The sequence below is a fragment of the Oncorhynchus nerka genome, linkage group LG15 (genome assembly GCF_034236695.1).
Source record: "Oncorhynchus nerka isolate Pitt River linkage group LG15, Oner_Uvic_2.0, whole genome shotgun sequence".
NCBI classification, from domain to species: Eukaryota; Metazoa; Chordata; class Actinopteri; order Salmoniformes; family Salmonidae; genus Oncorhynchus; species Oncorhynchus nerka.
In genome coordinates, this window is record NC_088410.1 from 81,361,754 (window position 1) to 81,386,996 (window position 25,243).

General features: G+C 41.3%; 1 pseudogene; it reads right to left on the bottom strand.

Annotated features, from left to right (window-relative positions):
• The window catches only part of LOC115143394 (inositol 1,4,5-trisphosphate receptor type 1-like), a 151,866-nt pseudogene extending 128,699 nt beyond the window's left edge, over positions 1 to 23,167 (bottom strand).
• Positions 23,168 to 25,243: the final 2,076 nt, after the last annotated feature.

Genomic DNA, 25,243 nt, shown 5'->3' on the forward strand with positions numbered 1-25,243 from the left:
CTCCTATGCTTACATGTCTTCAAACCAACGCATAGGCTACGTGTCACACAGTCTTGAGCAGGGCTTTGCCTATTATTTGCAAGTCAGTTACAAATTCACAAGAAAATGTTATGCCCCTGTTCTTCTGCGCATTCAAAAAGAGATGTGGTACACCTTGTTAGCTTCCATAAACATGGCTCTCTCATTCCACTGGGCAATGATGATAGAATCTAGAATGATGAGCTCACTCCACAAACACTAGTGCCGTCCGTCTCACAGTAAATCAGTTGAGTATTGATCAATCTCCAGCCAAGCACAGTGCTTCTCCATGAGTGAGTGTGCCTCTCTGTATGTCAGCGATATTAGGCATGATTTGGTTCCAGGAAATCTGCATAGTGTATTCCTGCTGTACTGTTGCATGAACACACTGTCAACTTGTCTTGCTAAAATACAATTAACCATCTGGTCTTGCATCTCATCAAACACCATATTACATATTATACAACGGCACAAGACAGGGCCTGGGGGGGAAGAGATTTCAAGGGGAAGCAGTTTACCAGTGCAAGACATTGTGGTCTATTTCTGAGAAAGGTGGGAAATACTGTATATTATATTCAGAAGAGATGTTTAGAAAATTAAAAGTTCAAGTAGGTAGCCTAAGTCTGTAATTCAGCTTCGAATTGATATTTTTCCTAAAAATACACACACAAACACACACACACACACACACACACACACACACACACACAGTACCAGTAAAACATTTGGACACACCAACTCATTCAAGGGTTTTTTCTATATTTCTACTACTTTATACATTGTAGAATAATAGTGAAGACAAAACTATGAAATAACACATGGAATCACATAGTAACCAAACAAATGAAAATATATTACAGTGGGGCAAACAAGTATTTAGTCAGCCACCAATTGTGCAAGTTCTCCCACTTAAAAAGATGACAGAGGCCTGTAATATTCATCATAGGTACACTTCAACTATGACAGACAAAATGAGAAAACAAATCCAGAAAATCACATTGTAGGATTTTTTATTTATTTGCAAATTATGGTGGAAAATAAGTATTTGGTCAATAACAAAAGTTTATCTCAATACTTTGTTATATAACCTTTGTTGGCAATGACAGAGGTGAAACGTTTTCTGTAAGTTTTCACAAGGTTTTCACACACTGTTGCTGGTATTTTGGCCCATTCCTCCATGCAGATCTCCTCTAGAGCAGTGATGTTTTGGGGCTGTTGCTGGGCAAAACGGCTCCCACCAAAGACTTTCTATGGGGTTGAGATCTGGAGACTGGCTAGGCCACTCCAGGACCTTGAAATGCTTCTTACGAAGCCACTCCTTCGTTGCCCGGGCGGTGTGTTTGGGATCATTGTCATGCTGAAAGACCCAGCCATGTTTCATCTTCAATGCCCTTGCTAATGGTAGGCTTTGTTACTTTGGTCCCAGCTCTCTGCAGGTCATTCACTAGGTCCCCCCGTGTGGTTCTGAGATTTTTGCTCACCGTTCTTGTGATCATTTTGACCCCAAGGGGTGAGATCTTGCGTGGAGCCCCAGATCGAGGGAGATTATCAGTGGTCTTGTATGTCTTCCATTTCCTAATAATTGCTCCCACAGTAGATTTCTTCAAACCAAGCTGCTTACCTATTGCAGATTCAGTCTTCCCAGCCTGGTGCAGGTCTACAATTTTGTTTCTGGTGTCCTTTGACAGCTCTTTGGTCTTGGCCATAGTAGAGTTTGAAGTGTGAATGTTTTAGGTTGTGGACAGGTGTCTTTTAAACTGATAACAAGTTCAATCAGGTCCCATTAATACAGGTAACGAGTGGAGGACAGAGGAGCCTCTTAAAGAAGAAGCTACAGGTCTGTGAGAGCCAGAAATCTTGCTTGTTTGTAGGTGACCAAATACTTATTTTCCATCATAATTTGCAAATAAATTCATAAAAAATCCTACAATGTGATTTTCTGGGAAAAGAAATCTCTTTCTGTCTGTCATAGTTGAAGTGTACCTATGATGAAAATTACAGGCCTCTGTCATCTTTTTAAGTGGGAGAACTTGCACAATTGGTGGCTGACTAAATACTTTTTTGCCCCACTGTATATATTTCACATTCTTCAAAGCATCCACCCTTTGCCTCACGGCCCCTCCCCTGCAATGCAGGGGCGGTTCCTCCTGCAGGTAGAGGGTCGTTAGTGATTGGAGCCACCTGGGCTCAGGGTATTTAAACTGCTTCACTAACCACTTGTGTGTCTCTCTCTCTGCTCCTCCAGGTATGATCCTGTTTTGTTTGTTCCTTTGTAGTTTTCACTCAGTCATATTCACACACACAGATTCACACATCCCTGCACTTTTCATACACCCTACATTATGATACTTTCACACCTCATTCCTTTGTTTAAAGTTAATAGTTTTGGCTTATAATAAAGAACCTTTTTGATTGGCCTATACCCGTTTGTGTCCCCTCATTTTTGCCACAGGCTATGAGCCGGCCTGTGACAAGCTTTGCACACTCTTGGCATTCTCTCAACAAGCTTCTTGAGGTAGTCACCTGGAATGCATTTCAATGAACAGGTGTGCCTTGTTAAAAGACCATCATTACTTTAAGACATGTCAGTCAATACAGAACATTTTAAGAACCTAAATGGATAGATAAATAATAATTAAAACATAACATTTCAAGAACTTTGAAAGTTTCTTCAAGGCAAAGGGTGACTACTTTGAATAATCTAAAATATATTTTGGTTACTACATAATTCCTTAGTTATTCTACAATGTACAAAATAGTAAAAAATAAAGAAAAACCCTGGAATCAGTAGGTGTCCAAACTTTTGACTGGTACTAATATATATATTTTCTTCCTCTGCATATATGTCACCAGTTAAACAGCATGGCCAAATAAGGCACGGAGGTCAGTGGGAAAATCAAATCAAAGTTTATTGGTCGTGTACGCAGATGTTATCGCAGGTGCAGCAAAATGCTTGTGTTTCTAACTTCAACTGGACAGTATATGAATAGAAAATATGCAGTAGTTCTATAGGATGAGCCATGACTAGAATACAGTATATACACACATGTAGAACAGTATGTAAACATTATTAAAGTGACCAGTGTTCAATGACTATGTACATGCAGTGCCTTTAGAAAGTCTACACCCCCTTGAACTTTCACATTGTTGCATTACAAAGTGCAATTGAATAGATTTAATAGTAATTTGTCATTGATCTACACAAAATCCATAATGTCAAAGTGAAAAGAATTCTACACAATTTTACAAATGAATCAAAATTAAATATCTCAAATAAAGTTAGATAAGTATTCTCCCCCTTTGTTTATGCAAGCCTAGATGTAAAATTTGACAAATCACATAATACGTTATTTGGAAATAAAATAATAAAATAATAGGGGTTGACATTTTAATGACTACCCCTTCCTCCGTCCCCCAAACATACAACATCTATGAAAAAAGGTCCCTCAGTCAAGTATTGAATTTCAAGCACAGATTCAACTACAAAAGACCCGGGACCTTTTCAAAAGCCTCATAAAGAAGAGCAGTGATTGGTAGATGGGTAACAATAACAAATCAGACATTGAATATATAGCATGGTTAAGTTAATATTTATGCTGTGGATTTTGTATTAAACCACCCAGACACAAAGTTGCAGTCGTCCTTCTGAACTGAGCTGCAGGACAGGAAGGAATCTGAAGGAAACAGCTACAGATTTCAGTGGCTGTGATGGGACAAAACTGAGGATAAATCCACACTGTGGGGACTCTACAATAATGACCTAAATCAAGGTTTCCTGAATTCTGTCCTAGGGCCCTCCCTGGGTGCACATTCTGGATTTTGCAATAGCACTACACAGCTGATTCAAATAATCAATGCTTGATGAGTTGGTTATTTGAATCAGCCGTGTAGTGCCAGGGCAAAAACCAAAATGTGCATCAAGAGGGGGCCCTATGGCAGAGTTTGAGAAACCCTGGCCTGAGTGACAGAGTGAAAAGAAGAATACAAATGTACAGAATACAAATACTCCAAAACATGAATATGTATGCAACAAGGCACGAAAGTAATACTGCAAAAAAATCCAACAACACACCCCGGAGTAGCTGCCTCATTTTCAAGCATGGTGGTGGCTGCATCATGGAATGGGTATGCTTAACATTGGCAAAGACTGGGGAGTTTTTCAGGATGAAAAGAAACAGGATGGGCTAAGTACAGGCAAAATCCAAGAGGAAAACCTGTTTCAGTCTGCTTCACACCAGACACTGGGAGGGGAATTTATCTTTCAGCAGGATAATAAACTAAAACACAAAGCCAAATATACACTGGAGTTACTTAACAAGAAGAACATGAGTGTTCCTGAGTGGCCAAGCTACAGTTTTGACTTAAATCTGCTTGAAAATCAAAATGGCAAGACTTGAAAATTGCTCTAACCATAATACCAAACTCCTTGACCGAGCTTGGAGTAAAATAACATATGGGGAAATATTGCACAATACAGGTCTGCAAAGCTCTTATGAGACTAATGTTGAACTGTCCTTACCACGGGTGCTTCCTGTTAAGTTTCTGCCTATAGGTGGGGAGTAGTGTGTTAATAACTTTTGTTTTCCTCAGATTTCCTTCATTAAAGTCCACAGCTACAATAATTGCGGCCTCAGGATATGCCGTTTCCAGTTTGTACATAGTTTAGTGTGGTTCCTTGAAATAAGTCACAGTGTAGGCTTGGACGGGAAATATACACGGCAGTGACGATGACCAAAGAAAATTATCTTGGGAGTTAATGCGGTCTGCATTTGATGGTGAGATATTCCATATCGGGAGAACAAAAGGACTTGAGTTCCTGTAAGTTAACACAATCACACCATGAGTTGTTAATCATGAAATAACCCCCTCCACCTTTCTTTATCCCAGAGAGTTCCTTCTTCCTGTCTGCGTGATGGACGGAGAACCCCACTGGCTGAATGGACGGGGACAATATATCCGGAGAGAGCCATGATTCCGTAAAACAGAGTATGTTACAGTCCCTGGTGTCTGTTAGGAAGGAGATCGTCTACCTTATTGTCCAGGGACTGAACATTAGTGAGTAAAATAATCTGAAGCGGTGGATGGTATGCATGCCGTCTGAGTCTGACTAGGGCCCCACTTCTTCCTCTTCTCCGGCGCTAGCGTTTTTTATTGCAACCCTCAGGATGAATAGAGCTGCCTTGGGAAGTTCAAAAAAATGACCCATTTTTGTGCAAATTTTGCTTGAGTGACTGCTGATCTAATGTCCAAAAGCTATTTTCTGCTGTAGGTAATGACACAAGAAACATTGAGCAAATAATGAAAACAAATAATGAATTCAAAATACTTCAAAGTTGGCTAGGAGCTAGAAACAGGGCAACCGTGTCTGTCAGCGCCATCTTAAAAAGGAGTTGGAGTCTACCAATACTATTTAAGGCCTACCCCTCAGACAAACTCTTTAACTCCTCTGACCTATAACATCCCAATAAACCATCAGTCCAGATAGTTGCAGCAATGGGAGTGACTGAAGTTAAGGTTCCAAGACTAGATGATTAAATAGATTCTTGTCCAGTAGTGTGCATGTCTAATGTGGCTATTTGGGGAACTGAAACAACAGCCGTGCAAACAAAAACTGCTCACCATTTTGACAATTTACATGCCATTGAGCAGAAACAATCGTGGCTAAAGACATTTTACGTAGGCCTGTTTTCTCAGTCCAAAAAGAGAATGAAAAGGAACATAAAGATTGTAAGGTACCCTGCTGCTTTAGTAGCTATTGATTCCTCTTCTCTCAATACTAAGCAGTGACATATTTGGGCCAGTCTTGTTAGAGGCCTAAAGACAGTGATGGTGCTGCCTCCTGAGTCTACTGAGCCTCTAGATTGAGACTGAACAGCTGCTTGACATGAAGGAGTTACTGTATCTTGGGCTCCTGCGCCAAAAACAAAAACCATCCATTTAGCAAATCACACAACTAACCAGAAGCAATACATTTCCCTGAGCAACAACAGGCATGTCTCCTTACATTGAATCATCTTCCACTGTGCAACAGTGCAGGAGAGTACAATATACTAGAGTTGTGGTGTGTTTCATTACATCTTCATTTTGTCACCATTGTCACTGAAGGTTGACATAATATGGAGTCATTTGTGTGACAATGACACAGACGTGCTATATAAAGTAAACTAGGGCTTTCATTTTCAGGGATAAAAAGGTCAATTTAATTTCCATGACCTTGATTCGAATAAATGAAACTCACATTGGCAATCACGTCATTTCACTCAAAAATGTATTTTCAAAGGTCTGCACTGGAGGCCGGCCAAGGTGTTGTGCTAATTTAAAAAGGGCTCCATTAGAGACCGAGACAGTATGCAGCCAGAGCTTCCAGGTGCCCATCAGCAGGAGTATCACAATCACTCCCAGCTGGCCCGCCCTGCTGCTATCAGAATCGTTCTGCACTGACCTTGAGCTAAAGGGAAATCACTGTAAAAAAAACTGTCAACACTCAGGTTGTTTTACTGTCTGACACATCACTGATCAGACTAGAATTCTTAATGTCTTGGCTAGGTTGTATGGTTGAGTGGGGGAAGAAGTTAGATATCGTCACCAAGACTGAGAATAAAGTTAAACACAGAAGCTTGATATACAGTAAACCCCAACCAATCATACAAATCCATAGCTGGTAGATAGCTTTTTCTCCAAAATAACCTAATCTAGTTTCAATCAAAGTGCTACTATACATGAGTGTAGTCTATTATTATCATCATCATATTCTGTACCAAACACAGTTCATTATGAAATTCAGCATTTGCATTATGCATTAATTAAGCAGATGTGTTCCACATGAGCTAAAGAGACAGTAGCACACGTAATCCACCATTGAAATCTCCACCTGGGAAAGGCCAATATGTTGTTACTATGGCAATAGGATTGACCCGGCTCCAGTTCAAACTGACAGACAGCCATGGCAATTAATGACGGCCACCAGTGAAGGCACGAATCCCAGTGTACGATCACCTCTTTAATCACAGTAATTGGGCTGACAATTTGGTGTTGTTGAATGACTATACAACAAACTCATGGCATTAGATGTGTTGAAGCAATAAAGGTGAATTCCAAAACATCCAAGTATGAAACAGCAGTGGCATCAAAATACACTCTTAGAATGATTTTCTTCGGAGGAGGAGGAGGATAGTGTTGTTAATGGATTAAGATGCCTCTGAAGATATGAAGCTCTAGTTAAAGTGAAAGCAAAGTAAACAGAATCTCACATCAAACAACTATTTTTGTTGCTGCCTCAGCCTGCTCAAATCCAAACCCCAATACACGCAAGCTGGGAACAAGGGTTTGCAATCAACATCAAGAAATTGTCCAGGGCTCGCTTTAGGGACAAATGGGCCTCAAAACAACCAAATAGTTTGACATTTCACAGGCAACATTACTGTAGGCAAACCCTGGCAACACACAGGAGTCCAACACCCAGTAGGATGCATCATCGGCACTACTGCATCAATCTATATGATTTGGAATGCTAATCTGTTCATAGAAATACTTTGAATATGAGCAGTGAAGCCTGTCAGACCTGCCATGAAAGATGTACTGTATGTAGATCAATCAGATCTAATGCATGAACCCTGAGCACGACTCATGACCAGGCTATATAACTAGCTTAGTCTTGTAGTCAAAGCGCTTCTCTGTTCTGGCTCTCCAATGGTGGAAAAAGCTTCCGTCTAATGTCAGTCCCTGCCCATCTTCTGAAAATGTCTGATAGCCTATCTCTTTAAAGAGTATCGTAAATAAGTCTCACGAGTATCTTAAAAGTACCTTAAAATCCTAAATGCCTTGAGAAACTGTCAGTAAATAGCCTACTATCTCTTACTCACAGAACACACAAGCCTGTTCCAGACAGTCTCAGAAACACTAAACTCTGTTCTGGCGTAATCCACACTGCTTACATTTGCAGGAAATGGACTGCATGAATCAGCCTCAATAATGAAAGAAACATGGCACTCTGCCAACTTTTCATAGTCTGAAGACATTGGCAAATGTATCTAACACTTTTAATTAAAAAAAAAAAAAAAACGCTGCCACTACCAGATACAGTACAAGTGGGGCGGCAGGGTAGCCTAGTGGTTAGAGCGTTGGACTAGTAACCGGAAGGTTGCGAGTTCAAACCCCCGAGCTGACAAGGTACAAATCTGTCGTTCTGCCCCTGAACAGGCAGTTAACCCACTGTTCCTAGGCCGTCATTGAAAATAAGAATTTGTTCTTAACTGACTTGCCTGGATAAATAAAGGTAAAATTTTAAAAAAGTATTAGGAACATTTTAGTTTAGCGGTGAAAGAACAAAGGGCATCGGAGTTAACCACCCCCACCACAGTCAACACAGGCCTCTCACTAGGTGACACAATGTGGTGTATTAACTGTACTGTAATGTAGCCTGTACTGTAGTGTAGTCTAGTGCCACATTTCAGTGAGTGGAGGCAGGTGAATACAAGGTTAATTAGCTTCAGTAGAGTTTAATTTCCACAGACATCAGTTCACATGTCATAACAAAGGATCAGGGGTCATGGATCCATGTCTCAACATACCTTTAAAAACCCCTCAGTGTCAACTACTGATCTAATGCTTACATGGAGCACAAACCACTGGGTTAAACCCACAGTACTTAGTTATAATCCTCTTGCAATAATGGCCTCAGAGTTGGAAGAGATTCTACAAGGCCTTTTCCAGCTGACATCATATCCATTGTAATGACATCTGAGCAGAGATTGGACTAAGAGAGGAAACTAGAGTGAAAAAAGGTCACATGAAGTCAATGCCATAACTCCTTGCCGACTCTTTGATCCCACAGTATGGGTTGGACGCTTGCATTTGAACAGCAGCTTGAACAGAGTGATAGAAGGGGTGTACTCATTACCTCTGAACTTCTTGGGCGGGTTGTTGAGGTCCCCTGTGTCTGGCTGTACCACACAGCGGTCATCCACAAGCCTGGGAACAGGAGGAGCAATGACAGCTGTCAATCAAACACTCATCCCTCTAACTACACATACATCTAGCCTGCAGAAACAGACAAACAATTACATCAGCCACAAGTTTCATTCTGAGCAGTGAATGCTACTGGTACACACACAGCACAGAATGCTGTTGAGTCGCTCAATACTGTAATCTCCATCCGGATTTAAAACCTCTCTTTTACTCATAACTACAACCTATGTTTGATCTATGCTACTCCTAGCCTGGCTGATGCAACTCACATGGTCAGCGAGGGAGAGCTGACACACCGGTCTGGACAGGAGGCCGTTGGAAATAAAATATTTGCACAGATTTGTGCTTATTTCTTAATGAGCTTTGATTGGTACTCTTAAACGTTTTCTTTTTCTGGGGGGAGGTTGAGACCTCACGTTGATTGGATTTGAAAAAACACAACAACTGTATTGGAAGGGGGCGGTGCTCAGGGCTTTGTGTGGCTGTCCATGTGGATGTTTGAGTGCAAAAGACATAAATGAAAACCAATCATGATCAAATTTTATTGGTTACATACACGTGTTATTGCGGGTGTAGCGAAATGCTTGTGCTTCTAGTTCCGACAGTGCAGCAATATCTAACAAGACACAAAAATTTAAGGAAAGGAGTTAAGAATATATAAATATATGGACGATCAATGTCAGAGCGGCAGACTAAGATACAGTAAATAGTATACAAAACAGTATTTACATGAGATGAGTAATGCAAGATATGTAAACATTATTAAAATGACATTATTAAAAGTGACCAATGATTTCAAGTCTGTATGTAGGCAGCCGCCTCTCTGTGCTAGTGATGGCTATGTAATAGTCTGATGGCCTTGAGATAGAAGCTGTTTTTCCAGTCTCTCAGTCCCAGTTCTTATGCACCTGTACTGATCTCTCCTTCTGTATGATAGTGGGGTGAACAGGCAGTGCTTGGGTGGTTGTCCTTGATGATATTTTTGGCTTTCCTGTGACATCAGGTGCTGTAGGTGTCCTGGAGGGCAGGTAGTTCGCCCTCAGTGATGCGCTGTGCAGACCGCACCGCCCTTGAGAGCCTTGGGGTTGCGGGTAGTGCAGTTGCCGTACCAGGCGGTGATGAAACCCGACAGGATGCTCTCAATTGTGCATCTGTAAAAGTTTGTGAGGGTTTTTTTTAGGTGCAAAGCCATAATTCTTCAGCCTCCTGGAGGTTGAAGAGGCGTTGTTGCGCCTTCTTCACCACACTGCCTGTGTGGGTGGACCATTTCAGTTGGTCAGTGATATGTACGCTGAGGAACTTTCCACCTTCTCCACTGCCGTCCCGTCGATGTGGCTAGGGGGGGTGCTCCCTCTGCTGACGTCCAAAATAATCTCCTTTGTTTTGTTGACGTTGAGTGAGAGGATAATTTCTGACACCACACTCCCAGAGCCCTCAACTCCTCCCTGTAGGCTGTCTTGTCGTTGTTGATGATTGAGTTTGAGGCGTGCATGGCCAACGCAGTCATGGGTGAACAGGGAGTACAGGAGGGGGCTGAGCACGCACCCTTGTGGGGCCCCAGTGTTGAGGATCAGCGAAGTGGAACTGTTGTTTCCTACCTTCGCCACCTGGGGGCGGCCGTCAGACAGTCCAGGACCCAATTGCACAGGGCGGAGTTCAGACCCAGGGACTCGAGCTTGATGATCAGCTTGGAGGGTACTATTGTGTTGAATGCTGAGCTACTGTATAGTCAATGAACAGGATTCTTACATAGGTATTCCTCTAGATGGGATAGGGCAGTGTGATGGCGATTGCATCGTCTGTGAACCTATTAGGACGGTAAGCAAATTGAAGTGGGTCTAGGGTGACAGGTAAGGTGGAGGTGAGATGTCTCTCAAAGCACTTCATGATGACAGAAGTGAGTGCTACGGGGGGAGTCATTTAGTTAAGTTACCTTTGTTCCTGTACCCAATAATGCAATGGTGGCAATCTTGAAACATGTGGGGATGGCAGGCTGTGATAGGGAGAGATTGAATATGTCTGTAAACAGACCAGCTGGCTGGCGTGTTTACGCATGCTCTGAGGACGTGGCTAGGGATGCGGTCTGGGCCGGCAGCCTTGCGAGAGTTAACACGTTTAACTGTCTTACTCACTTCGGTCACGGGGAAGGAGAGCCCACAGTCCTTGGTAGCACAGTGTTATCCTTATCGACCCATCGTGCCGACAACATCAAGAGCCTTTCCAGACTCTGAAGTCAGGAGGACTTGGAGTTAGGTGGCAGAGAGACTATGTTAACCCTGCATGCATCACCAATCAGCATCACAGTGCATAATGGCACTACTTCATTGTATCAACGACAAGATTATTGGTCAAGAGGCGTAGAGGGCAGATTGCTGTGGGAACTGTCCATCAAACTCAGTATGCCTAATTATGGCCGAGCAGGGCACAGTGCTCTCTGGAGGCCGCACATTGAGAGAAGCTACAGTATAAGGACATAAAGGCCTGAAATCAAGCAGTCTAATTAGTGGATGAACTATGTTTCATCCTCTACCTGCTGTAAGGGCATTCATAGCAATACTAAGCCAGTCTGCTCACTCAGAACTAAACCAAACCTTCTGAGCTAAAAAATAAACGGAGCAAGAACAGCTTTAGCTGAAATTTCCTCTGAATTCCTGGCTGAAATGTGTATTAAGGGGGTTTTATGAAAATACATATTTGGTTTGGGAGAAGCTGGTGAAATGAGGAGTATTAAAGGATTGGGGCTGTGCCTGTAAATAAAGCTTTTAGGTGGTTAAAACTCTTGGGTTTCAAGGGCTCTAGATTGTTTTGCATTATTACTACTAATACTTAGTACTACATGGCTATTCACATTTAGGCTAACTGTTAAACATCTAAATCCATTGAGCCTTATTACACTTAAGAAAACACAGCTGACTTGATTGAGGCACTTGGAATTTGAACACCTGAACATCTGTGAATGGCATTCATCAAGCACTCTAATATATATTAATTTAATAATATATGCCATTTAACGGATGCTTTTGTCCAAAGTGAAATGAAAACTTGTAGTGTATTTGAGTTTTGAAAAAGTTAGTACAGTTAGTATTTCCACTTTGAAATTTCAGATTTGATTTGTCCTAACAAAAAAATGTATCAACCCCCTACAAACTATTCCAGTAATTATAATCCACATAATTTCCATTTCCTGTTGCTGCAGGATTATTTTCCTGCTGTAGCAAACTGGCTCAAATATACTGAACAAAAATATAAACGCAACATTTAAAGTGTTGGTCCCATGTTTCATGAGTTGAAATAAAAGATCACAGAAATGTTTCATGAGTTTGTAATAATAATCCATCCACCTGACAAGTGTGGCATATCATGAAGCCAATTAAAACAGCATGATAATTACACAGGTAGTACACCTTGTGTTAGGGAATATAAAAGGCAACTCTAAACTGTGCAGTTTTGTCACACAACAATGCCACAGACATCTCCAGTTTTGTCACACAACAATGCCACAGACATCTCCAGTTTTGAAGGAATCTGCAATTGGCATGCTGACCGCAGAAATCTGGTCTGAGACTAGCCATCTGGACAGCTGATGAAACTGTGGGTTTGCACAACCGAAGAATTTCTGCACAGATTGTTAGGAACCGTCTCAGGAAGCTCATCTGCTTGCTCGTCATCCTCACCAGGGTCTTGACCTGACTGCAGTTCGGCGTCATAAACAACTTCAGTGTGCAAATGCTCACCTCACCTGACTTCAGTGTGCAAATGCTCACTTGATGGCCAGTGGCACGCTGGTTCCAAAAGGGTTCTTTGGGTGTCCCCATAGGAGAACCCTATTTGGTTCCAGGTAGAACCCTTTCCACAGAGGAGCCAACACGGGTTCTCCTATGGGGACACCCAAAGAAGCCTTTTGGAACCCTTTTTTCTAAGAGTATGCGAAGGAAATGTGTCGCGCTGCATGAGGCAAATGGTGGTAACAGATACTGACTGGTTTTCTGATCCACACCCCTACGTTTTTTTAAATGTATCTGTGACCAACAGATGCATATCTGTACTCCCAGTCACGTGAAATCCATAGATTTGGACCTAATGAATTTATTTCAAATGACTGATTTCCTTATATGACCCGTAACTCAGTAAAATCTTTGAAATTGTTGCATGTATTTTTTGTTCAGTGTAAGAGCCTACATCTGTACAGTCATGCATGCATACCTTCTACGTACAGGTGGTCCGGGGGAATCAAACCCACGATATTGGCGTTGCAAGCGCCATTCTGTACCATCTGAGCTACAGAGGACCACTCTCTGTCTGATTCCTATTTTGGTGCAGCCATGCAGGATTGGGACTAAGTCCTCATAGGGATCATCATTCTTGGAGCATTCTGCTGAGCCATTAACACTATTGGTGTCTGATAAGAGTTGTTGCTCTTATAACCTGTGTAGCAACACATTACAAAAGGCACAACGTTGTATTGACATGTTACATAGTATTGTTAAATAATAACATTTATGGAGTTGAATGTTTATTGTAATTACACAAGTGGAATAGAGACCGTTCCTTATTCTACTTGTGTAGTAGCAAAACACTCAACTCCCTTCATTTGTCATTATATAGCACACCCAAAGCACTTATTAAAATAATATGTAACTACAATGCTGTTACTATAGTATTTACAGTGTTACTACACAGGTATAACACCCATGGAATAATCCATTTCATAAAAGCTCAGTCCATTATAGGCCTCAGATTTACTCCTGGCTGCAAAACACAGGATGCTTGGCAGGTAGTCGGAAAGATAAATATGACACCTCGATGGGGTTCTGGAGCCAGTCCAGTCAGCATTTTCCATTTATAGCCTGCGCAGGCTATGTATTGTAGGACATTATTATATTGTTTAAATTTTAAAAACACACTGTAAGCATATCCCCAAGGGAAATGAATTGGGTTACGATGGCCTAAAACTATTGGTTTTATTTAATAATATCTTGTCCATGCATCACATAGATGACCTGAATTGTACTGATCATGGATAAATGTATCTGTATGAATTACACATTATTTAAACAATACAATAATGTCCTACAGAACAATACAGCCTACACACTACAAGAAAAATGCTAGACGTCATTCAACTGAATTTACTGTGCAGATCCTGTAAAGAGGTGTAATAATGTAAAGAGGTGTAATAACGTCGATGTAAAATCAGCAAAGGGCAGCAGTCTTGCTCTGTGCTCCAGGAAGCAGCCCACCCAGGCCAGACCCCTGGTACAGTAGTGAACAGAACTGTCCTCTCAAAACCAGCTGCAGACCAGGTGGCTCCTTACAAAGCTTTATAATGGTCAGTATGATACACAGAGACAACCAACAGTATCACAGCCTCCTGTACACTGCCTGCTGTTTCTAAATATAGCTCATTCCCTTCAGCTCATCTCCTAACAGAGGGCAACCACAACAGAGAGGGGACCAGGGGGAGAGAAAAAAAATGATTACCAGGCTGGCAACTTGACAACAGAGTATGGTCAAGGTGCTGCTCTTCAAAGCCATGCACACATTTGTTTCCATGGCCTGGTTACACAATTTGTGTAAGAGCAGGGGCTTCTTGAGAGATGGCAGGGCAAGGCTTGAATGGGGGCCCAGCAAAGGGCCAGATAGTGACGATGTATGATTAAGAGGCATGGATGACAATGTTAAAAAGGAGGCTAAGAGTGGAGATGCAACACAGATACCGTGTTCATTTTCACTGAGGGAAAAGAACAACAAACAGGCAGGAGCAGAAAATAGAAGGGAGGAACAGGAAGGAGACGAGGCAGTTTCGCAGCTCTGACACCAGAGAACTAGAGGCTGAAGTGTTGTCAAGCCCATCAGCCTTGTTGTGAATTCAGCTCATGCTTCAGTCAATGATCTCCCTCAACCCTCACTGAGCCGTGATGAAAGTTTAGGCGTGAAATTCTGTTAAATGGGTGTGATCACACAGGGGAAGGACGGGTTAAAATGTACAGTTTAATTTGAGCAATCACTTCTGTATAAATGTATACAGCATAAGCTCTCAATATTTAAATTCAAACACAGGAAGCAAAATAATTTAAGCCACTTAGGACCATCATTTCATGGTTTTACTAATGGTACAACTTGGAAGAGACAAAAAGGACAGCCAACACATCCTATAAACAGCCAACACATCTCCTGCTCCGTATCCCACTGACACTATCCCATTTCACTTGTTCAAACACATTCCTCTCTTCCCTGACACTCACCGTCCCTACTGTTTCACTTTCTCCTCCCCCTCACCTTTAACCCCCTCACTTCTGTGTCCTCAGTCCTCCCTCTCTACATCCTCAGCTGGACTCCAAAAATGTTCTGTGACCTCTGCCTCTCACACTCCAGCTCCAAACACTCTCTCCCTTGCCATTTCTCAAAATGTCTTCTAAGGGCATAGAACATTATCACCTCAACGACAAGCATTCTGCAATCTAGCTTTTATTATTATATGCTCCACCACTTCAGCTGAAACCGGAATGAAACGGCATTACTTTAATAACAATGGAATGAGTAAGGGTTTATTCTGCTAATAACACTAGAGGAGCAAACATTATTAAAGCTTGTGAAATAAAGCCATGACTCTGACTAAGCCATTAAATAAACCCCTACATTATTTGACATTATCACCTTGGCAGCAGTTCCAGCTGTCTCCCTGGCCCCAACCAGGTTCATTATTTCACTGGTACCTGGCTCTGTGTGTATGTGCATGTTTATGTGTAAATGTACACCAACCCGTGTCTGACATTGGATGTGTACCGTGACAGACATGAATCTATGAGCATGTGAGTCTTTCAAGTTGAGAGGGATTGGATTCATATGCAGCAGTATAACAGTAGGCAGACAGACATACCCTAAAGTGCTGATAAATCCACTGGTGGAGCCCTCTGCATAGAGAGAGCAGATGTCCCCGATGTGGAGGAAACTGGACATCTTGTCTGACATGTTGCCTCACCCTGGACTGTGCCTGGAAAAGATGGAAGAGACAAGAGTTGGTGTGATAAATATACCACACAGATGTACAGTCATTTACCCTGATAAATACTGCATATTTAACCTATAGGCCTAGAGCTATTACCATGTAATTACATAGCGGTTCCTATGTATAACATTGTTACTATAGATAGATTTTTATTTAGACTCATGCCTAGTTGCAGTGTCAGGAAAATTATTGAGCTCCGAGCTCCAATAGTGCAGGTGTGAATGAAAAAATAAATAAATATATTACACACGCATTTACAACTGTTTTTTATTTATTATTTCACCTTTATTTAACCAGGTAGCCCAGTTGAGAACAAGTCCTCATTTACAACTGTGACCTGGCCAAGATAAAGCAAAGCAGTGCGACAAAAACAACAGAGTTACACATAAACAAACGTATAGTCAATAACACAATAGAAAATAAAAATTACAATTCAGCATTAATACTGGAGTGATAGATGTCAAATCAAATCTGATTTGATTTGAGGGATAGATGTGCAGATGATGTACAAGTATAAATACTGGGGTGCAAAAAAGCCAGAGGGTAAGTAATAATATTGGGATGAGGTAGTTAGGTGTGCTATTTACAGATTGGCTGTGTACATGTACAGTGATTGTTAAGCTGCTCTGACTGCTGTCGCTTAAAGTTAGAGAAGGAGATATAAGACTCCAGCTTCAAAGATTTTTGCAATTCGTTCCAGTCATTGGCAGCAGAGAACTGGAAGGAAAGGCAGCCAAAGGAAGTGTTGGCTTTGGGGATGACCAGTGCAATATACCTGCTGGAGCACGTGCTACAGGTGGGGGTTGCTATGGTGACCAGTGAGCTGAGATAAGTCTTTTCTAGGTAAAGCCCTTACAGATGACCTGGAGCCAGTGGGTTTGGCGACAAATATGCATTGAGGGCCAGCCAACGAGAGCATACAGGTCGCAGTGGTGGGTAGTATATGGGGCTTTGGTGACAGGTCGCAGTGGTGGGTAGTATATGGGGCTTTGGTGACAGGTCGCAGTGGTGGGTAGTATATGGGGCTTTGGTGACAGGTCGCAGTGGTGGGTAGTATATGGGGCTTTGGTGACAGGTCGCAGTGGTGGGTAGTATATGGGGCTTTGGTGACAGGTCGCAGTGGTGGGTAGTATATGGGGCTTTGGTGACAGGTCGCAGTGGTGGGTAGTATATGGGGCTTTGGTGACAGGTCGCAGTGGTGGGTAGTATATGGGGCTTTGGTGACAAAACGGATGGCACTGTGATGGACTACAGCCAGTTTGCTGAGTAGAGTGTTGGAGGCTATTTTGTAAATGACGCCGCCAAAGTCAAGGATCAATAGTATAGTCAGTTTCACGAGGGTATGTTTGGCAGCATGAGTGAAAGAGGCTTTGTTGCGAAATAGGAAGCCGATTCTAGATTTAATTTTGCATTGGAGATGCTTAACGTGAGTCTGGAAGGAGAGTTTACAGTCTAACCAGACACCTAGGTATTTGTAGTTGACCACATATTCTAGGTCAGAACCCTCCAGAGTAGTGATGCTAGTCAGGTGGGAGGGTGCGGGCAGCCATCGGTTGAAGAGCATGCACTTAGTTTTACTAGCATTTAAAAGCAGTTGGAGGCCACGGAAGAAGTGTTGTATGGCGAAGAAGCTCTTTTGTAGGTTTGTTAGCAGAGTGTCCAAAGAAGGGCCAGATGTATAAAGCCTTGGCCAGGTAGATGAAGACGGCTGCACAGTACTGTCTCTTATTGATGGCGGTTATGATATCATTTAGGACCTTGAGCATGGCTGAGGTACACCCGTGACCAGCTCGGGAACCAGATTGCATAGTGGAGAAGGTACGGTGGGATTTGAGATGGTCGGTGATCTGTTTATTAACTTGGCTTTCGAAGATTTTAGAAAGCGCGGGGGTGTTGGCCGGGGTAGGGTGCTGAGATGTTGCTGCAGGGGGTGCTGAGATGTTGGCTGGGGTAGGGTAACCAGGTGGAAAGCATGGCTAACCGTGGAAAAATGCTTCTTGAAATTATCATGGATTTATCGGTGGTGACAGTGTTTCCTATCATCAGTGCAGTGGGCAGCTGGGAGGAGGTGCTCTTATTCTCCATGGACTTTATAGTGACAAATGTGACAATGATGGTTCGAGCTCTGGATGCTGATTGGTTGAAAGCCGTGGTATATCAGACCGTATACCACGGGTATGAGGAAAAATGTATTTTTATTGCTCTAATTACATTGGTAACCAGTTTATAATAGCAATAAGGCACCTCTGGGGTTTGTGATACTGTACATGTCCAGTATACCACGGCTAAGGGCTGTGCCCAGGCACTCCGCATTGCATCATGCTTAAGAACAGACCTTAGCCATGAATATATTTGCCATATACCACACCTCCTTGGGCCTTATGGCTTATTTTTTTTTTACCTTTATTTAACCAGGCAAGTCAGTTAAGAACAAATTCTTATTTTCAATGACGGCCTAGGAACAGTGGGTTAACTGCCTATTCAGGTCAGAAAGACAGATTTGTACCTTGTCAGCTCGGGGGTTTGAACTTGCAACCTTCCAATTACTAGTCCAACGGGCGGCAGGGTAGCCTAGTGGTTAGAGCGTTGGACTAGTAAACAAAAAAAGCTCAGAGTAGGTTTTAGGATGATGTTCAGTCACTGCTCAGACAAACTCTGAGCCAGGAGTAAAATCAACTGTCAACTCTTAGTAATGACAGTTTGAGGTACCGCAAAGGAAGTGATAGTGATGACGGCTCATAGCAAATTATGGGGAATAACCAATCGCGATGAGGCATCGCCAGCTGTGAAATGTATAGCAGGTTTCAGACAACCACGAGTGTGACAAACATCAAATGTTGCAATGGTAAAAAGTTTGATATCATTTTCACCTGAAACAATCACTTTGCTTACTCTAAATAGGTTGGCATGCATATTTATTGATTTTTACCATTCCCAATATTTTTTTATAATGTGATAGACATAATGTGATAGACATAATGTGATAGACATAATGTGATAGACATTTTGCACTGAATCATACAGTATAATGGTTTAAAAGCAGAATATCTACACACTTGTCAATACTGTTAACCAACTCAATTGTTTTGGCACAGTAGTTACTTGCCGATAATGTGGGATAAAACGTTTGAAAGGTCTATCATTTTTACCCAAACGCAATTAAATGTTTTCAATTACCCACTTATAGGCATCTTTTATAACAACGTGATATTCTGCTTGAAATAACACGCAGCTTAATGAAATAATTGAAAGAAAAGCTGACTATTTATTAGTCTAGTGGTTGTAAGTATTTAGGCATACGTCATGAGAATAAGGCCTCATAAGAAATCATTGTCAAAAGTGCAAGCGGTACTGTTGCATGTAGGTCTAGATTATTTATGGGTTGATCATGAAGGAATGTTTTGATATTTCTATAACTCCAAAGCAATTGCCTGTCTATGGTGCAGGAAGCACTGAATCTCTGCCTTTTTCTGTTATCAAGACACCTGCTGGTAACTCTTCATTAATTGGTTAGGACAGCTCATGGAGGTGTCATAAATAGTTGTGGACTCGGTGTGCCTTATTACTGAAGAGGCTTCATGCATAGCTTTTATTTTCACCCGTAAGAGTAGGAATAAAACATCTCTATTCTCAGCACTTATGACCAATTGTCTACTCGGAGACACTTTGTGGATACGGGCCGAGCTCTCAGACTCTCATGGAAGAGGTCATTTCCATCATCCGTGAGATGCACGCCATCCCTACGGTACTTCCCGGGGACACAGTGCTTTATGTCTGAGTGGAGGATTGTGGGCATGCACCTGTCACAGAGAAATGCAAACACCAGCTGGTTGACAGAGCACCTGGACATCTCTATGTGCTTGTTGATGTCCTCGTCGCACTGGAACATCCAATTCCTCCACTGTGTGCTGTCAGAGTAGATCACCATTGTCCCGGGGAGAATTCAGCTGGACTACCTCCAAAATCAACTCGCATCTGACGCACCAGGGCTGTCTCAAGTCATTTCCACCGAGGAGGATGACTATGATATATTCAGTCACACCTCGCCTGGGCGAGAAAGAATATTTCAGAACCCTTCCGATGAGAACAGCTCATCCATATTTCGTGCTCTTGTAGTCATCTAGCCAGCTACATTGTGTAATCGCATAGTAAATATTTGCTTCAGTCTTTGTTTCCTTGCTCTCACCAATTTGCTTTGAGCAATGATCAGTAGGATTATGAGCTGGGATATTCAATAAATAAAATATAAAATGCACAACATTGTGAGGGTTCACAGGGAGAGCATGTGTTAAGCTGTTTTAGAATAGTCACCTTCCAGTGTAAAAACCATGGAAATTAAAAACAAAACTACAATTTAAGTGAGAATAGGCATCGTCTGAAGCCGAAAAAGGAAATTCACATGAGCACCACAAAGACTATTCCACCCATGCTCTACCAAGGTTTTCCAGCACACAACTTTGACCTACTACAGTAGCCATGTTGGTATTGTACTTCAAACTATGTGTAGGCAGGTTGCTTGGGATTCAAAGCTTCTCAAACAGTCTAATTTATACTCTTCAGAAGGATAATGGACTTTACAGTGTTCCGCTATTAAAATTATGTATACCAGTTTATATTCATCCATCCTTTGGCTGTATGCATTTTTAGATATAGGCCTATTGTAAATGTGTATTATTGTAGCGACACCATATGTATTGCAAAAAGAAATACAAGTACAAACATAACTTTAAGCTACATATTATTTTGACAGAGGTAATGAACTGTCCATTGATCAGCACAGCAATTTATAAAATAGGACCATGTTTGAAACAAGTGGTTGTGAGCTTATGCCAAAATTACACAGGTAAGCTAATAGTTACAGAAATTAGGAACACCCCCCCTGTTGTTATGTTTGGCAACTAATGACCAAAAAAGGATGTTATTATCCCCCCCCCCATGACATCTATTGCTGAAATAAAATACAGGCATGCACCACACTACTGCAAGACAACACAGCTCAATCAAGCCTGATGGTCTTGTAAGTATGAAAGCAAAGCTTGCTTTCATTTAATAAACATTTTAAAAACATGAAAAAGGTAGTGTAATGAGATAATGTCTTACTGTGGTGTGTGAAGATTCCAATGCTTTACCTTGTATACGGTACAAATCCCATTATTATGGAAGCACCTCCTCTATAAAAGCTGTTTGAGAAGGTTTGAATCCTAAGCAACCTACCTACACATAGTTGGAAGTACAATATAGTTATGGTAATAGGTCAAAGCTGTGTGTTGGAAAACCTTGGTAGAGCATGGGGGGGGGGGGGGAATATATTGTGGTGCTCATGTGAATCTCACTTAAAATGTATTTTTTTGTTTTTAATGCATCACCAGCTGAGTGAGCTCTTTTATACTTTGCACTACAAGACACCATGTAACATTTGAACTAAAGCTAATCTCAATTGTTTTTGCATTAATTAACTGAGGTCATTTGGCAAAGTTTATTCCCCAGTTCAACATGTAAATATCTCTGGGCTTTTGCATGGGCAGTTAGTCCATGACAGTATTCCTTTTATTGGAAATAGTGACACACTCAAATTCTGTTGCGCCACAGGGCAGAGGCCCTCCTTTATATATCGGTTTAGGTCAACTGAACTTTCAAATTATAGTTTAACACTCAACACAGCTCATGCAGGTTGCTGGGTAGTGATAGGTTACGGATACAAGTAACTGCCAAAATAATGGAAACACTTCAGTAAATTAGGGACATGAAGTATATTGAAAGCAGGCGCTTCCACACAGGTGTGGTTCCTGAGTTAATTAAGTAATTAACATCCCATCATTTTTAGGGTCATGTATAAAAATGCTGGGCAGGCCATTATTGTGGCTACCATGCCTATATAGGATGACAATGCCCCTATCCACAGAGCACGAGTGGTCACTGAATGGTTTCATCAGCATGAAAACAATGTAAACCATATGCCATGGCCATCACCAAATGTATGGCAGTTTCTAAAGTGACGCCTGAGACAACATTTTCCATCAACAAAACACCAAATGATGGAATATCTCAGAAGAATGGTGTCACATCCCTCTAATAATAGAGTTGAACAGATTTGTAGAATCTATGCCAAGGTGCATTAAAGTTGTTCTGGTTCGTGGTGTCCTAACGTCCTATTAAGAAACTATGTCGGCATATCCTTTATTTTTGGCAGTTACCTATAGATGAAACCTACACTCAAACAAAAGATAGCTTCTGAATGTTTTTAAGTAGGCCTCACTCTTTATGGAATATTCTGAAAAACCTACAACTCTAATTACCTAGTGTCCAAACTGAAATGTCTGCAGACCTTTCCATTAGTAAAAATCCTGCCCAAATCCCCAATGTGAGAAACCATTGTGCCTCAACATCCCCAATATAAAAATGATCCAAACAGAAGGGAATATTGTAGCCATCTAGAATGTAGCAAATAGGTCTAACTGACTCCATCAGAACCATCTGACAATGCTTGTTTTTACTCTTGGTTTGTTAGCCTATTCTATCATTGATGTAGGCAGCACGAATTGTCCTGGATAGGCTCCTAAATCATCAGGATGAAACAAAATGAGTAGTTATATATATATATATTCAATTGATACATTATCATTACATTGTTAGGCTACATTGTCAGTATTTGCTTGTTGCTTAGGCTACATTGTTACATCTTTCATTTCCTGAAGCTGTCAAATGTAACCGAGTCACATAAACCAAAATGTATCGGTGGCCACCTTGAAATTTCTCACAGCTCATTCAAAATGCACTTGTCTAAAAACAATCTGACATTTTAACGTCTGAAGTTCCAGGTTTTATTCCACGATACAGACCAATTTTGGTGGTCTTGAAAACACAATGCATTAAAGACTATAGAAGACAGCCTACTATATCGAGGTAGACTATAACGCGTGGGTTCCTTGACAATTCATGTATGACGTTAGAGGATGATGCTCCTCTCAAAACTATGCTACAGGGTGAGAATCTGCATAAGACTTTACCTTCACGAAAGAAAGAATGAGGCGAAAAATGATCGAATCGGGCTGGATCAGCAAACGTGAATTTCCACTGCGCCGTCCTCGTTTAAATCCATGATCGCCGAATGAAACTCCAGATAGAACAAAGCTTCTTTGACAGCTGAATTTGTCCTCAGTCGCAATCCGCTTCTTACCTCCTCCACATGCGCTTTGAAGAAACGCCCCTTTTGCTTATATTATATATATTTATTTATAAAATATAAGCAAAAGGGGCGTTTCTTCAATGCGCATGTGGAGGAGGTAAGAAGCTGATTGCCACTGAGGACATATATATATATATATATATATATATATATATATATATATATATATATATATATATATTGCAGCAGTGGTGTTTGGGAAATGTTATTTCAATGATAAAAACTGTAGGCTTAACTTGTAGGCTGCGATCCATTGTATGGTATTGACACTGAAGTTTGCAATTTAAAAATAGACATATTAATAGACTTATGTGTAGAGCTGTTTTACTATTGCTGTGATGATTATTTTAGCTTAAAAGTGTATTAGGCCTTCTATTATAAACTGTGACACTATGAATAACTTTGTAGACTAAAGTGTAGGCTGAAGTGTGTCATTGTGAATGAACAATCTATTAAAACTACAGTCTCTTTTTGGCAGTGATTTGTCCACAGACAATTGGACCTATGTGGGTGTCTAGCATCAAAATAAATAGCATCAGAATAGCAACAGATTAATAGCTTAAAACTGTTCCTGATCTAAGCTAGTGTAGTATAGGCCAAAACATCTGACCACAGGAGGTTGGTGGCAACATAATTGACTGGAGCAGAATTAGAAAATGGTTAGACTGTAAACTCTCCTTCCAGACTCCAATCCAAAGTTAAATCTAGAATCGGCTTCCTATTTCGCAACAAAGCATCCATCACTCATGCTGCCAAACATACCCTCGTAAAACTGACCATCCTACCAATCCTCGACTTTGGCGATGTCATTTACAAAATAGCCTCCAATACTCTACTCAATAAATTGGATGCAGTCTATCACAGTGCCATCCGTTTTGTCACCAAGCCTCATATACTACCCACCACTGCAACCTGTACGCTCTCGTTGGTTGGCCCTCGCTTCATACTCGTCGCCAAACTCACTGGCTCCAGGTCATCTACAAGACCCTGCTAGGTAAAGTCCCCCCTTATCTCAGCTCGCTGGTCACCATAGCAGCACCCACCTGTAGCACGTGCTCCAGCAGGTATATCTCTCTGGTCATCCCCAAAATCAATTCCTGCTTTGGCCGCCTCTCCTTCCAGTTCTCTGCTGCCAATGACTGGAACGAACTACAAAAATCTCTGAAATTGGAAACACATCTCCCTCACTAGCTTTAAGCACCAGCTGTCAGAGCAGCTCACAAATTACTGCACCTGTACATAGCCCATCTATAATTTAGCCCAAAATACTACCTCTTCCCCTACTGTATTTATTTATTTTGCTCCTTTGCACCCCATTATTTCTATTTCTACTTTGCACATTCTTCCACTGCAAATCTACCATTCCGGTGTTTTACTTGCTATATTGTATTTACTTCGCCACCATGGCCTTTTTTTTTGCCATTACCTCCCTTATCTCACCTCATTTGCTCACATTGTATATAGACTTATTTTTCTATTGTATTATTGACTGTATGTTTGTTTTACTCCATGTGTAACTCTGTGTTGTTGTATGTGTCGAACTGCTTTGCTTTATCTTGACCAGGTCGCAGTTGTAAATGAGAACTTGTTCTCAACTTGCCTACCTGGTTAAATAAAGGTGAAAAAAAAGAAAAAAAAGAATGTCACATGACATGGAATTTACCATGCACATGATGATGATGATGATGGAGGATGAAATCCCTGATTGAGTGATGTTTTGACCTTATTATATACTGTATATGTTTGAATAGAAATGTTTTCCATGTCAAAAACAGAAAGGTCAAAAACATCCACTCTCCCTTATAGCTAGGCCTCATGCTGTATATGCCAGTCTTAGAAGGGAAATGAGAGAAACACAGTCATTGTGTGGAAACGCTGCTGCCAAAAACACAAACTCTTCAACTCTGTCACTAACACTGTTCAATGAATTGTGTTTTATGAAAAGGATTCAGTCAGACACATCAACAATTGAAACTGCATGGTCTATTTCCTCTAGGCTGTTGTTCATACAGAAAAAGATAATAATTCCTTGCCCTTGATGGAATATCCTGAAAAATGCAACT